The sequence below is a fragment of the Sceloporus undulatus genome, chromosome 4, assembly GCF_019175285.1.
Source record: "Sceloporus undulatus isolate JIND9_A2432 ecotype Alabama chromosome 4, SceUnd_v1.1, whole genome shotgun sequence".
Classification (NCBI taxonomy): Eukaryota; Metazoa; Chordata; class Lepidosauria; order Squamata; family Phrynosomatidae; genus Sceloporus; species Sceloporus undulatus.
In genome coordinates this window covers 107,192,016-107,205,832 of record NC_056525.1, presented here as the reverse complement: position 1 = coordinate 107,205,832, position 13,817 = coordinate 107,192,016, and positions in this window count along the sequence as shown.

Genomic DNA, 13,817 nt, shown 5'->3' with positions numbered 1-13,817 from the left:
AACAATTATTTGTTTATTATAAAGACAAAATAAATAGCAGTGGAAACTGACAGAGTAGTCTATATTCAAAGCAAGCTGTATGGGTGCAGTATGGGTGCTACAACCTACTCCTGACTAATCTAAGCAAGGACTAAAGATGTAGTTAAACATAAAGGATTCCAGACTAAAATGTACACATTGCTTTTCTCACCCTGAGATGTGAAGAAGAGTCTATGTCTGTCTCTGAGTTGCTTTGGCCCTTTGCCTATATTAAACCTTTTGAGGGATGTTGTCCTGCTTATCTCTACTGAGAGCAGCACAACAGGGAAGTATACAAGGAGTAGTCCAGAGTCCAGTCTAAAGGGCACACAATACCAGTCAGTCAGTCACAGCAAAGGGCAGAGGCAAGAGCATAGTCACAAGGCAAGTCCAGGGATCAGATAACCAGAGTCATGAATCAAGAGCAAGGAATAACAAGGCTGCAAGCAACTGGAGGTCTTTTAAAAGGTCTCTGCTTCTCTCAGCTGAAACCTATTAGCTCTCCTCTTGGCTTTTCAAAGGCGGGATACAAACCGCCGCTTTGCGGCGGTCCCCCGCCGGCGCTGTTTGCTCCGCGCGGCTCCCGCGCGGAGCAAAAAAGAAGCTCCAAACTGGAGCTTCTTTAAGCGGCGCCTCTATGACGTCGCGAGGCGCCAGGGGCAGACTCGCGACGTCATAGACGCTGCGACACGTGCGGACGCACAGCGTCCGATACGTAAATATGGCGGCCGCCGTGTGGAACGGCCACCGCCATATTGTACGTACAGAATACGTACTAGGGTTAGGGGGTGCGGAAGCACCGCCCCTTCCTAACCCTAGTACGTATTCATTACGTACTAAATGGCGGTGTGTAACCTGCCAAAGACTCCTTGACCTGCTTTCTCTCCACAGGTCTTAGCACCTGCAACCTAGAGCCCATATAACCAGAGTCATGAATCAAAGAGTAAGGAACAACAAGGCCACAAGACTGGTGATCAGCTATAAAGAATCTCTGCAACTGGAGTTCTTTTAAAAGACCTCGACTTCTCTCAGCTGAAACCTATTAGCTCTCCTCTTGGCTTCTAGCCTGGAAGAACGGCTTCTTAACCTGTCTTTGCTCTACAGGTCCTAGCACTTGCAGCCTAGAGTCCGTAGTCTGTTTCTCCTTCTGCAGCTTGCTGAGTCTGTTCTGGGACTGTTGATCCAGGCTGCCCCAGATCTGCCCCTGTCTCAGCCTCCTTCATGTCTTCAGAGTCTGAGTCCTCTGACTGTGCCTCTAAGTCAGGACCAGGGCAGTTCATGACAGCTGTCACCTGGAATGGAAGGGACACCTCTAAATGGTCTATTTGCAGAAGGTAGATGTGTATGTGACCTTTGTATGGTACCTCTGGGCACTAATAACAATTCTTAAGTGGCCTGGGGGGTTGAAAGCATTGTTGGAAACAATGGATATGTATACGTGAGACAAAGCCAATTAAGTATGGGCATTTACCCTATTTCAAATCCAGATAAAGTAACCCAGTGTCCCTGGAAAATGCACAATACCTCACAATGGGTATGTGCCAGTCTGAGCTATTTTGGCAGGGTCTCCATTCAGTGGAGTTAAACAAGGCGATTAAATATTGATTGCTTTTCCGAACACATTATTGAGACCATTTCCTTGTCAGCAGGTGAGTGGGAGTTGGAGGGAAATCGGTTTGTACTTTGAATTGAGGCTTGGCTTGGACAGGGAGCCAGACTCTCTTGTTCTACCTTCCAGCATGCCTTCTTCCAATGCATACAGATTCTGGCAACGGGCAGCTTCCTGACTTATGTATCAACGCATATTTATTGAGCATGACTCATAACAATTAGGATGGCTATGTATTACTTCCGGAATCAGAAGAACTGCCTCTTTACAGTTGTTGTTAAAAACACAAGCAGAAAGCTGGTGTTGTGTTCATGCCTTACCAGTGAGCTTCCTATTGACAAAGGATGGTTGTTGTGGGAGTAAATGTCAGACTGGCAGAGTCATTGGTCTAATTCAGCACAGCTCTTCTCATATTGATAGGTTCTTCTGTGGGCACTTTGCATTCCATACAGAGGAAGAGGTGTGTAAGGATATGAGAAGTATGTGTTTCCCATAATAGTGGGTGCTTGATACCACTCCTTGCCTAACTGTCCCCTTTTCTTGAACTTTCTGTGCTTTGGATTCATTTTAGGACAGTTGCATAAGATTTTCTTTTTTCATTCTCAAAATGGGTCACCACAATTCTCTTTTTGTCATGTCCTTTGTAGCTGGGGAGCTCAAGCCAACAAGATATTTCCACAGAGAACTGACCATAATTTTTGCAGATGTGAGTATGCTTTTTAATATCCATTTGTTTTCCAATAATATTTTCTATCCCATACAGCAGCCTTCTGGTGACACTGGAGATAACTAGTTTTTAAAACCTTCATATATTTCCAGGTAGAACTGAATATAAAACCAACTAGAACTTGGACAAATTCCTCCTCACTCAGTTTGTACATGGTCTTGCTACACTGGCTTGAGGATTCTGTGAGATGTAGTTAAAAATTAAGCTTCCCAAGCTCTGGAACATACTTGCACAATATGCACTCCCTATGGTGTGTGTGTGACACACCAGACATGTATCTAGGTCCTGTGTGTGCATCATGTTCTCATGTTTCCAGCCCTACATTGTGGAACATGATGGGCCTGAGAAGGGTCAAGCAGTACATGTAAGAGGAAACTCACTCCCACAAACATTCTCATCCCTGCCTGTTCAGTCCAAGTTCCTATCATAATCAGCAGAAAGGTCTGTAGACACAGACTCTGATTTTTATGTGCAAGTCAACTGTGTGGAGGGTTCTATTCCCATTCAAGTGAACAGGAATGGAAGCCCCCGAGAGGACTCCTTCCTTAACACATGACAGTCAGACACTGTAAAAAAAGGAAGTACATTCATCCCTCCATATTTGCAACTGTGATATTCGCAGATTTGCTTATTCATATGTTCTCTCTAAGAATATCTAGGTCCTCCAGGGCAACTCTGTGGTCAACTTTAGCTAAAAGTTGCACTGAAAGACTTAGAGATTCCTACAGAGAAGACTATACTAGGCATTTGTAGCTCTTCCAATGCAGTTCTATGGTCAGTGTCTGTTGGACATTGACTACGGTTGCACTGGAGGACCTAGAAATTCCTAGAGAGGTGTTCTCTCAGGTAAAAACACTGTGTTCTTGTTATTTGTGGTTTTTCCATATTTATGCGGGGGGGAATCTTGTGTCTCTAAACCTAGCGAATATAGAGGGGAAAATGTAATTCTGGTGTGTCCAGTGATGTTCAGGATGAGGACAGTGTAAGGAGCCAGATGCCTCTTGCATGTATTTCTGTGCTCTCTTTAATCAAAGTACCTGAACAGAGTTCCTGAGGTTCTATGTTGAATTTGTCTGAATAGCAGCTTCCAGGGCCAACCCAACCATGAGACAGATTGAGGCAATTTCTCAAGTGATAGATACTGGGATGTGGATGCCAGAGGAGAGAACTCTTCCAATGTGGCATAGTGCCAGTGCCTTGGGACTTGGGATGTCTATTCCTGTCCAAACAAGCCTGTAGTGGGTACTGTCCTATAGCTAATAATGAAAGAAGGCCACAAGATTTTGGACATGCAGCAGGACATCTTGCACATTGCCTCAAGACTTGACCAATGGCTAAGGAATAACAGCAGAAGGTGAACATTGCTCCTTTTGGAAATCTTAGAAGCCTCTGATTGTAGACTGTGGGAAGCATGATATAGAACTAGGTGGATCTATGGTTTGATCTATCATAGTTATTCTTAAGTTGTCAGTGAAATTCATATATCAGCAAAGAAGCCAGAAATGAAGGAGAGGAGTACTTGACTCAGGTCAGTCTTGGTTTTCATGCAGCAAAGTTGCGACAGCCATAACAGCTCTTAGTTTTAGCACAACAGTGGTTCTATAATAAATACCAGGTTTTGTTATATAAACACCAATATTTCTCCTTGAATTTCATATAGCTCATCAAATTACAATAGGTAATTAGCTGAGTCACATTTTTATTCATCTTGGAAAGGGATTTGAAAAACTCTCAGTCTTGATGGGGTTGCATCCTTTCTCCAAATATCACCTGCATTCCTGTCCCATCCTTCATATAATTTACAAACTCTTCTTTTTTTGCTTCTTGCATATAAATTCACCTGCATTTTCCATACACTTTATCCATAATTCCCACTTTTGTGTACACACTTTTTCTAATGTACACATTTTGTGCATTTTCCTCATTGTGTCTCTGTGCATATTTTTCAAGTGGCACATTTTTTAGCCTTACATATGTTGTGATTTCCTGAGGACAAAATGTACAGAAAGCATTACAAATCCATGTGTTTCTAGTATGCTTTGTCTGACAATCATCTCAGGAAGTTCAGAATAGGTTATTCAGAATGGATTATTCATTCAATGAGAATCTTTGCTGTAGAGTTAGAGGCTAAACAGACTAATGTTATATGCTGGCGTGGGGGTGGTGTGGGGGCTTGGCCACCCCCACACCCCTCCCACACCGTGCACCTAACCACATGGCAGGGGGCTTCACAGTGCTCCGTTGGAACAGTGTTTAGACACGCTACACCAAAGTAGTGCCAAAAAGCCACCACCGCCACAGTAAGAGTGCCTTTTTGCCAATGCTAAAAGGAACAGCATTTTACCATTCCTTTTATCACCGGCAAAACGCCAGATTGGGCCACAGCGTGTGGTTATTGCGGTCCTGATCAAGTGCTAAAAGGGGTGACAGGATGCCACTCCAAAGGGGCGGTCTGTCAAGCCTCTTAATATAATCCAGTGTATTTTAAGGAACTTGGGGCATCTCTCATTAAAATTATTAACAACCAAGAGTGTACAAGTGTTTATGAACTACTGTGCTAGTCATAGATTAGATTATTCACTCATTGCTTTTCTTAGAGGCTTTCTTTTTTTAAAAAAATAAAAATAAAAATCACAATACATAAAGCACAGACAAGCTCTGCATGCTGTGAAAAATGTAATTGTGGGAGACTGATAATGATATTTAGATCCTTACACATCTGCATTGCCATCCCAGCCAGGGCTGGCAGTGGATATGTGGAAAGAAGTATCATCTGATGGGGTTTGTGCAACCAACTGGATGTCCTGTTCTTCTTTTCAGGTGTCCACACACATCTGAATTGATTACTACACTCGAGCTCCTTGCTGGGATTCTCTGCAACAGCTAAAGACTTATTGAGCATGAATGCTGCACTAATCTTCTTCCAGAGCCACCAAGCCTGCTATTTGGCACAGCTATTTGCCAACTGGCATTCAAATGAGCACTGAACTTTGATGAAATAAACAGAAGGCTTAACACTTTATGTTCTCCTTGCTAAACTTATTGAACAGCTGTAGTTTTCATTTTGATTTGTGCCCATGACTTATGAAGAGGAGGACATATCCCAAAGGCTTGTGTTTCCCTTCCACACAGGTATGAACCATTGGTGTAAAATATAGTTTAGCCAAACCTTGTCAGCAAAGTTGAATTGTGTAGTTTTGCACACCTCAGTACCCTGATTGTTAAGATGTTTCTGACCTAGTCTTTCACAGAAGAGTTGGGAAAAACGTAAGGGCTGCATATTCTACTTTGTTTCTTGCTAGAGCTCCAAGATCCACAAAATGGAGTCTCATGCAAAGTAGGGGTTGGAGAGTAGAATGGAGACAGAAACAAAAAGATGACTCAGTACCAGCTAAATCTCAGGTTTGATCTCAGACTGCTCTATGCAGGGCTTGAAAAGATTCTTGCCTAAATCTCTGGAGAAGTGCTACCAGTCACAGGGCACAACACTGAACTAAATGGGCCAATGATATGACTCAATATAAAGCAATTGATTGTCCCACTATCAAATAGCTCCTAATGTTTAGGGGAAATCTGTTTCCCTGCAATTTCCAACTATTGATTCTGGTTCTGCCCTTAGAGGAAATAGAAAATCATCCTACTTCATCTTCTGCTTGACAATCCTTCCACTATTATGTACCCTCTCAACCTTAGTCTTTCTTAAACATGCCAGATGTTTCAACCATTGCTCTTAGGTCATGGTTAGGAGATCCCTTGCCATTTTGTTTTCCCCTAGTTTGTTTCCTTCAGATTTTCCTACTGGATAACTTTAAGACCCCACTTGAACAGGGGGAAAGCTTGGAAAGCTTGTTGTTTTTAAATGCAATTAGTTGTATAATTTTTATGGAACCCCAAAGATCTTATGTTATTCATTAAGTTTTTGTTCCACTGAGGAGGGGGGACTCTTTATAAGATCTAAAAGGGTTTTTGGAGGGTTGGGGTGGAGAGAGGAATTTCTCAAAATGTTACTTAAAGTAAAATGAATAAAAATACTGATATTATTAGTTGTTATATTACTTTTAAAACTAATACTGTTATGCTTCTCTATTTCCAAAAAGTAATACATCATAGTTGATGTCATCACTTACAATACAGGTAGGAAACACAATGCCCTCTGATTATTCTAGAACTCCCACCATCTCTTATCATTGGCAGTGCATCTGTGTGCAGAGAATGTATGTACTGAATTTATATCCCATTTCTGCCCTGAGCATGGGATTCAAGTCAACTTACAAAAAGGGGGCTGCATTCATGAGTGATAAAATGCGGTTTCACTCTGTTTTGAAACCTACCTGTTTAAATGATGCATGTGGCCAACACAGAGAAATCCAGGAGGAAACCATGCTCCAGAGCTAAACAATGCAACAAAATAACCCTCAGTTTGTTCTGAGCCAAGCAGGAAAGTGAGTACCATCATCCCAGCATACAAACTGCACAATGCAAGTCTGGGCATGTGGGAAGGCCAAGGCAGATTGTGGAAGTGGTTCGGAGCATGCGTCCTGGGCCTGATGAGATGCAGATGCCAGTACCCTTACTCACCGTAGTGAGTGGTGGTGGTGGTGTGTATGAGTGCACAAGTGGTCAACTGTACCATCAACCCATTGCACCATCAAGCTGTCACACATACTATGAAGCAAAATGACAACAAGCACAGCAGGTTGCCAACAATGCAGTGGATTTAATAAAAATATCAACAAATTCGACAGTCCAAAAGAGGGCTATGTGCTAAAGGGGGGAAGGGGGCATGTACAGGTATCTTCCATGATCATGCTTTTCCAGTGTATATCCTATCACCGTATGTCCAGTGTGTCTAATGCACTGTATGGGCAGTCAATCACTTGTGCCAGTTGCATGGGGCATCCAATGAACTGGCAGCTAGGTAGGGCAAGGGAAGCATTAGTAGCCGCTGGTGGTGCACCCATGAGATTTTAGGAAGAATGTAACTGCAACCAGCAGAGATTGCCTTTTAGCCAAAAGTACCTCTTGAACTGAACAAGTTCGTTTGTTCATCCTCACTACTGAGAGCTGACAATGGTTTAGTAGTGAAACAGTTTCCTTGGAATTAGATAGAAAGGAAAAATAGAATTTGGTGTCTTCAGCATACTGGTGACATTGGAGGCCAGAATTTCAGACAGGCCCTCCAAGCAATTTCATGCATATGTTGTATAGAATGGAGTACAGAACCAAGCCCTGGGGAATTCCACAGTCCAGTGGCCAGGATGTGGATTAGATATTCCCCAGCACCAGCTTCTGAAGGTATCCTCCAAGAAGAAGTGGAACTATCTCAAAATAGTGCCCTCAGTCAAATCCCAGCAAAGAAAACCATGGGTGATGGTACTGAAGTTTCTGAAAGATCCAGCAAAACCAAAGGTCATCTGCTGTAGGTCATTCATCAGGGGCAACCAAAGTTTTCTCCATCTTATAATCAGGCCTGAAACTAGACTGAAATGGATCTAGACAATATCTTTCAAGTAGGATCATGCTTTTCCAATTCCCCAGAGCATGTAGACGACCAGGAATTGCAGTGAAATGACATCTGGAGGCTACATGATTTCCACCTCTGAATTATAACTTGTTACTTCCAAACACTGAGTGGGAAGATTTGACATACTGTGTTAGGTTCTAGAAATACCATTTTGCTCTGTGTTGATTCCTTAACTCTAGAGTTTTCCTAAGGTCTAGACAGAGGCTTGTCTCCTTGGTTTGCAAAACAGACAGCATGGCCTTAGTGATACCACACAAGTACCTACAAATGAATGTGAACGACTATTATGCAATGTATCCTATTAGTGCCCTTGTGGCAACACATACATAAGCAGAAAGAAATTATATAACTGTCTTTCAGGGACAGTGCTTTTTATAATTTCTCTTTCCAAAGTGCTGTGAAAGAAATACCAGGTGCTGTAGGGTATATTTCAGAGGAAGGAACTGGCAAAACTACCTCTGAGTACTGTATTCATTGCCTAAGAAAATCTTTTGTAATCCATAAGGTCACCATAAATCAACAGGCACATTCACACACATGTATGCACAGAGAGAGAGAGAGAGAGAGACTGCAAATCCCATGAATCCATAGGATGTTGCCATGGCAGTTAAAGTGAAATCATAGCATTATAACTGTGTGGTGTGAAAGAGTAATGCAGCTTGCCTGGTAGTATGGAAATCCTATAAAAGGGACAAGGCATTTGTCTGAATAACCTAGTCCTAAGTATTTTAATGGTCATAGGATAGGACTTTGTGTTTCACACTGAAAAGTAAATGCAGAACATATCATCCAAATAAGCAAAATATGCAGAGCAGTTTAATATTCAGCCACAGGGCAGTTTTCTTGGCACTAGATTTGGTCACTAGCCTAATTTTTAATTTTATATAATTCATTTGTTTTGCTTGAAATGGCAACATACTAACAACCCAGTACATATGGCTCATTGCCAGTTCAGGATTCATCTGGGTTTTTATTTTTTTAAAAATAGGAGATCAGAGAGCATAACTTTTCTCATAGAAATTTTAATTTATTTGGGTTGATTTTTATGCTAGCATGTGGAGAGCTTAGAATTCATCAAAGGAAGATGCAACTCCAGATGGATCCAATTATGCACTTGAATTTTAAAAAAGTCTTTGTATGTTCTCCTAATGGGTGCAGCCTAAAACCATTGTCACAACAGAGCAGAGAAAGAGAAGTAAGCCAGGGCCCCATTCTCACTAGCCCATTTGCACTGGATAGAACTGGGTAGATCTGGTTGCCCCCATACCGAATCAGCCCAGTTACAAGTGCCCACTACCCTTTACTTCGATTGGGGCAATTTGCCCCTCTGAAGTTCACATTTGCAGTACCGCTTTAAAATGGAGCCTCCTTTGTTGTCAATCAAATTCACTTCCGCTTTCGTCAAAGGTGACATATCCTACAGCCATTGGCCAACCGAATGGGTGCTTTCCCCCCTCCTTTAAAAAAAACCAACTGTTGGCAGTGTGTGCATATTCTGTCAACTTGTCAAATTTAAAAACCACCAGGTGTGTGTGTGTGTTGTGTATATTACCCTAAAATGACCCCATCCTGGGGTTTTCTTGGCAAGATTGGTTCCGATGAGATTTGCCATTGCCTTTCCCCTGAGGCTGAGAGAGAGTCATGGGTTTCCACAGCCTTCCCTCTGAATGCCAGTCTCTAGCTTCCCCTTCGCTTCCAGCCCAGCATTTCCTCCTCTTTGGAACCTCTTCCCTTCCCTTCCCTTCTAGCCCAAAGCATTTGCATAATCTGTCACAATGCTAATAATAATAATAATAACAACAACAACAACAACAAATGTCACTTGCAGGGAAGGCCACCTGAATGCCATCTCTGCATCTGCTTTCCCTCCGATTGCCACCCCAGAATGCCACCTCTCCTTACATACAGACATGTAGCACACAAGCATTCACACATTGTATCAAATTGCCAAATTGAAAGGGAAACATTTGTAACATTCGCATTGTAGCATTCGCACACAAAAATAATTTTTTAAAAAATGCCACTTGCAAAGTGAGGTGCCTTGCCGGCAGCAAGCAAACAAAAGGGAAATGTAGCACAAGCAAACACATTCTATCAATATGTATCAACCTGTAGAATAAGCATTAACATACATCTGTCACAATAGTAATAATAATAATAATACCACTTCACCTCAGACTGCTATCTCTGCATCCTCTTTCTTTGCTTTCCCTCCAGTGCTGCAGCCCTGGTCTCTCTTTTCTGTGGCACAAAAAGGAGCAGTAAAAAGCAGCTTCTTTTAGCACCTTGGAAAGGGCCCCATAGCCGCCAGTGCGTGGCTTTTCTGTGGCATCATGTAGACCCAGGGCCAGAGGAGTATGGTGCAGTGTGCGGCATCACATCAGCCTGGGTGCGAAGTTGGGGTGTGTGTCATGTTGGCCTATGACTCTGGAGACCAGGGTTTGATTACCACCTCAGCCATAAAATTCATTCTGTGACCTTGGGAAGACAGTGGCAAACCTCCTCTGATCAAATCTTGCCAAGAAAACCCCATGATAGGTTTACCTTAGGGTTGCCATAAGTTGGAAGCTACTTGAAGGCACACAACAATAAAAGTAATATCCTAACACGTGGTTTTTAGTTACTAGCTTTGCACAAATGTTCACTGACACCATTCTCAGCATTAAAAAACAGGAACAATTTTTTAAATTATGTATTTTGAGAGAGTCCGAGATACAGCTGGTCTTTGAAATGTATTTTGAATAAAGTCAGTAGAAATGTACCTTTCTTAAAAATCTGCTGTTATTTGTTGAATTATTTAGGTGGCACTGACATCTATCACCTTGCAAATTGTTACAACCACAGTAGTTTCTCTAAAAACTTTGTCCAATTCAGCCATGGATTCTCAGCACAAATATTCCAGCCAGGCTCAGGATGATTCACAGGGCCATCTGTTACAATCTGACATGAACATGACTTGCTCATTTCAGTGAATTATGATGGGTTGAACCTGTCCAATGGAATGATAGAACACAGTCCAGTTAATGAATTACTGCTGCTGAGTGTGACCCACTCATTCAAGTGAGTCATGCTCTAGGCATGTACTGTATTGCATCTTCATATAGCCTGCCTTTATCCTTGTGTTAACTAGCTGTGTGTGAATCCAGCCTAAATATGTCTTTTATAGGTCAGACTCTGGCTTGCAAATCTTGATCATAACATATGAAATGAGATCTGAACAAGAAACATTTTACATTTCTTTGCCTAATCTAAAGAAAATCTGTGGTTACATGAAAGCTGAAAGAACATCAGGTACTCAGTAGGAAAATGTCTAAAGATCACACAGAAGTTATCAGAAGCTGACTTGAAATAGCAGGCAGGTCACTCAGCACTTAGCAGGGCTAAGACATTTACCCTGTTCTTTTATGTGTTATTACCAACTTTTAAAATGCCTTATCTTTTAACTTTTGCCTCACTCTCTATGTTACAAAAATATGCCCTTATAGTGGCAGCGACTTATACTTTAGACTCCACTCTTGGCGTGGGTTAATATAGTTAATAGCCACTTGATAGTCTATTTCCATCAGTCATCACATTTTGGGTTTATGATAGGCACTTGCCCTTCATCATCTTGGCTATTATCAATCAGAAGCAGTTAAAGTGAAAAGTGGTAAGCCTAACAGATCAACTTTCATCTGGTTCAGTGGTTCTCAACCTTCAGTATCTTATGTCCCACCAGTAACTCTGTCAATGGGCCCAGGTCCCATCATGATGGAATCAAAAGACCCATTTTCCCCAAGAAGGAAATATGTATATATTAAAAGCATTCTGTTAGTATATTTATCATTTTAATATGTTTTATGGTATGTTTTAAGGGCAGAAAAATTGCAATAATATCCTTAGAGTAAACACAAATAAAAATATCCTTAAAAGCTAGAATTTGTTATAAAGTCCCTGCATCCCATCAACACATGCAACAGTGCTTGAGACCCATTGATCTTTTCCATAATGACAAGATATTCATCTCACTGAAAGGCCATAATATAGGCATTCCACAGGTGAGGTTCTACCAGTGAAGAAGCTATTAACATATTTACTGCATGGCCAAGATTTTAGCCATGACCAGCTAAACTGTTCATCTTAGACACACATGGTCAGTTTGCTTTTGTTGAGTCTCAGTATAGCTACCTGAGTGTGTAAGACGTTGGTCAATAAGAAATTTCCAGTGGACATAAATGTTAAGGAACCTTTCATTTACTCTGCATACATTGTGGCATCTGTCTTAAGATCCAGACAGCAGGAAAAATAGATTGCGTGGGCCCTAATCTAGAAATGCCCTTGATATTGCAATAGGACATACCTGTACTGTGGAAAAAAAGAAGGGGACAGTGACAGAAGAGGGAAAAGGTGAATGGCAAATGTCAGAGAAGATGAACAACAGAAAATCTAAATGACAGAAATATCTGCTGGGGTTTGATTTGAAGAAACCTGTGGATACTAAAATCTGTGGATGTTCAATCCCATTATATACAATGGTACAGTAAAATGACATTTCCTATATAAAATGCCAAAATCAAGCTTGGCTTTTTAGGTTGTTGTTGTTATCACATCATATTAATATAATGTTATATATATTATAGTATTATTATATATTTTGCACTATTTTTAAGTGGAATCCATGGATGCAGAATCCGTGCATATGGAGAGCTGATTGGTCAGTATTTCAGGCACATCTCACAATTCATACTAGAATGTTGATATGAAACAATTACAATTTTTGGTGTCCTGTTCTTTTTGTCTAGAAGTTCATACATCAGTTGGACATAGCTGACATAGTCAATTGTTATGTACCTAATGTTCTCTTATGGCAAAGTATTTTTCAGAATGTGTGCCCAATGGCATTTTTTGTGTGCCTCAAATCTGCCAAATCTTGAAGTATGTTAGCTTTATGAAGTCCAAGATCTTACCATGTGAGGAGGGCATTGAGAAGAAATTATGGTCACGTAAACATAACAAGTAAAAACAGACATCGTGGCAAGTATTTCAGATCGAACCATGTTTAAAAAGTGAACTTGAGAACTGAGTGAAGATTTCCCATTTCCCATGCTTCTGTATTAAAATGTGTTTGTGCCTTTGATACATTTAAATCCATTAAAACAAAGGCAAGATATTACAAGCAGACCATTAAAACCAACCTTTTCTTCCTCGCTGTGTGATGCAGCAGGAAAGAGAAAACACAGCATCAAAAATCGATTGCTATGAAACAAATCACAATTTTTACACATGTCTGATTAAATCTACCAATTTTAGCAAGGCAATTATACCCAATATGCAAATGTACCACTTCAGAAAATGACTACCTCTCTAGAGACGCCCACTTTGTTTCCTACCCTTTATTTTAAAAAATGTCCTATTGGGTTTTTTTGTGTTTTTTGTTGTTGTTTTTTACTCTTTTTGGGGTATGCAGTATGCTTTTGATTCCTTTAAAAAGAAAATCTCAAAGAATGGGTGTAATTAGGTACAAAATTAGCAATTCTAGATGTGCAAGGTTTCTTTGTTTACTTAAAAACAGTAGCCACAAAAGACTAACAATATCATGTTCTGTGTATTCATCCAATTAAATGATTTTGTAAGATGAGTAGAAATTCTGCACTTTCTGTATTAATCTGTTTTCAGAACACTAGATGTGAAGCAAATAAAGATCTAGGGTTCCTCCTTTAAAAAAAAAGCAGAAGAATTTGATTTCCCACATCACACCACCAAGAGTCCTTTGTCCACAGTCACTTTATTGTGCTATAAATTCCACTTTTTCTGCACAATCAGCTCATCATTTTTAAGGCTCAACTGCTAAGGAGGAAGCATTACTTGTTCTTAGTCCTTATCTTAGGTAGCATCTTTCCCCACCCATGCTAAATAGGGATGATGGAAATTGTAATCTAAACTATCTGGACAGTACCATG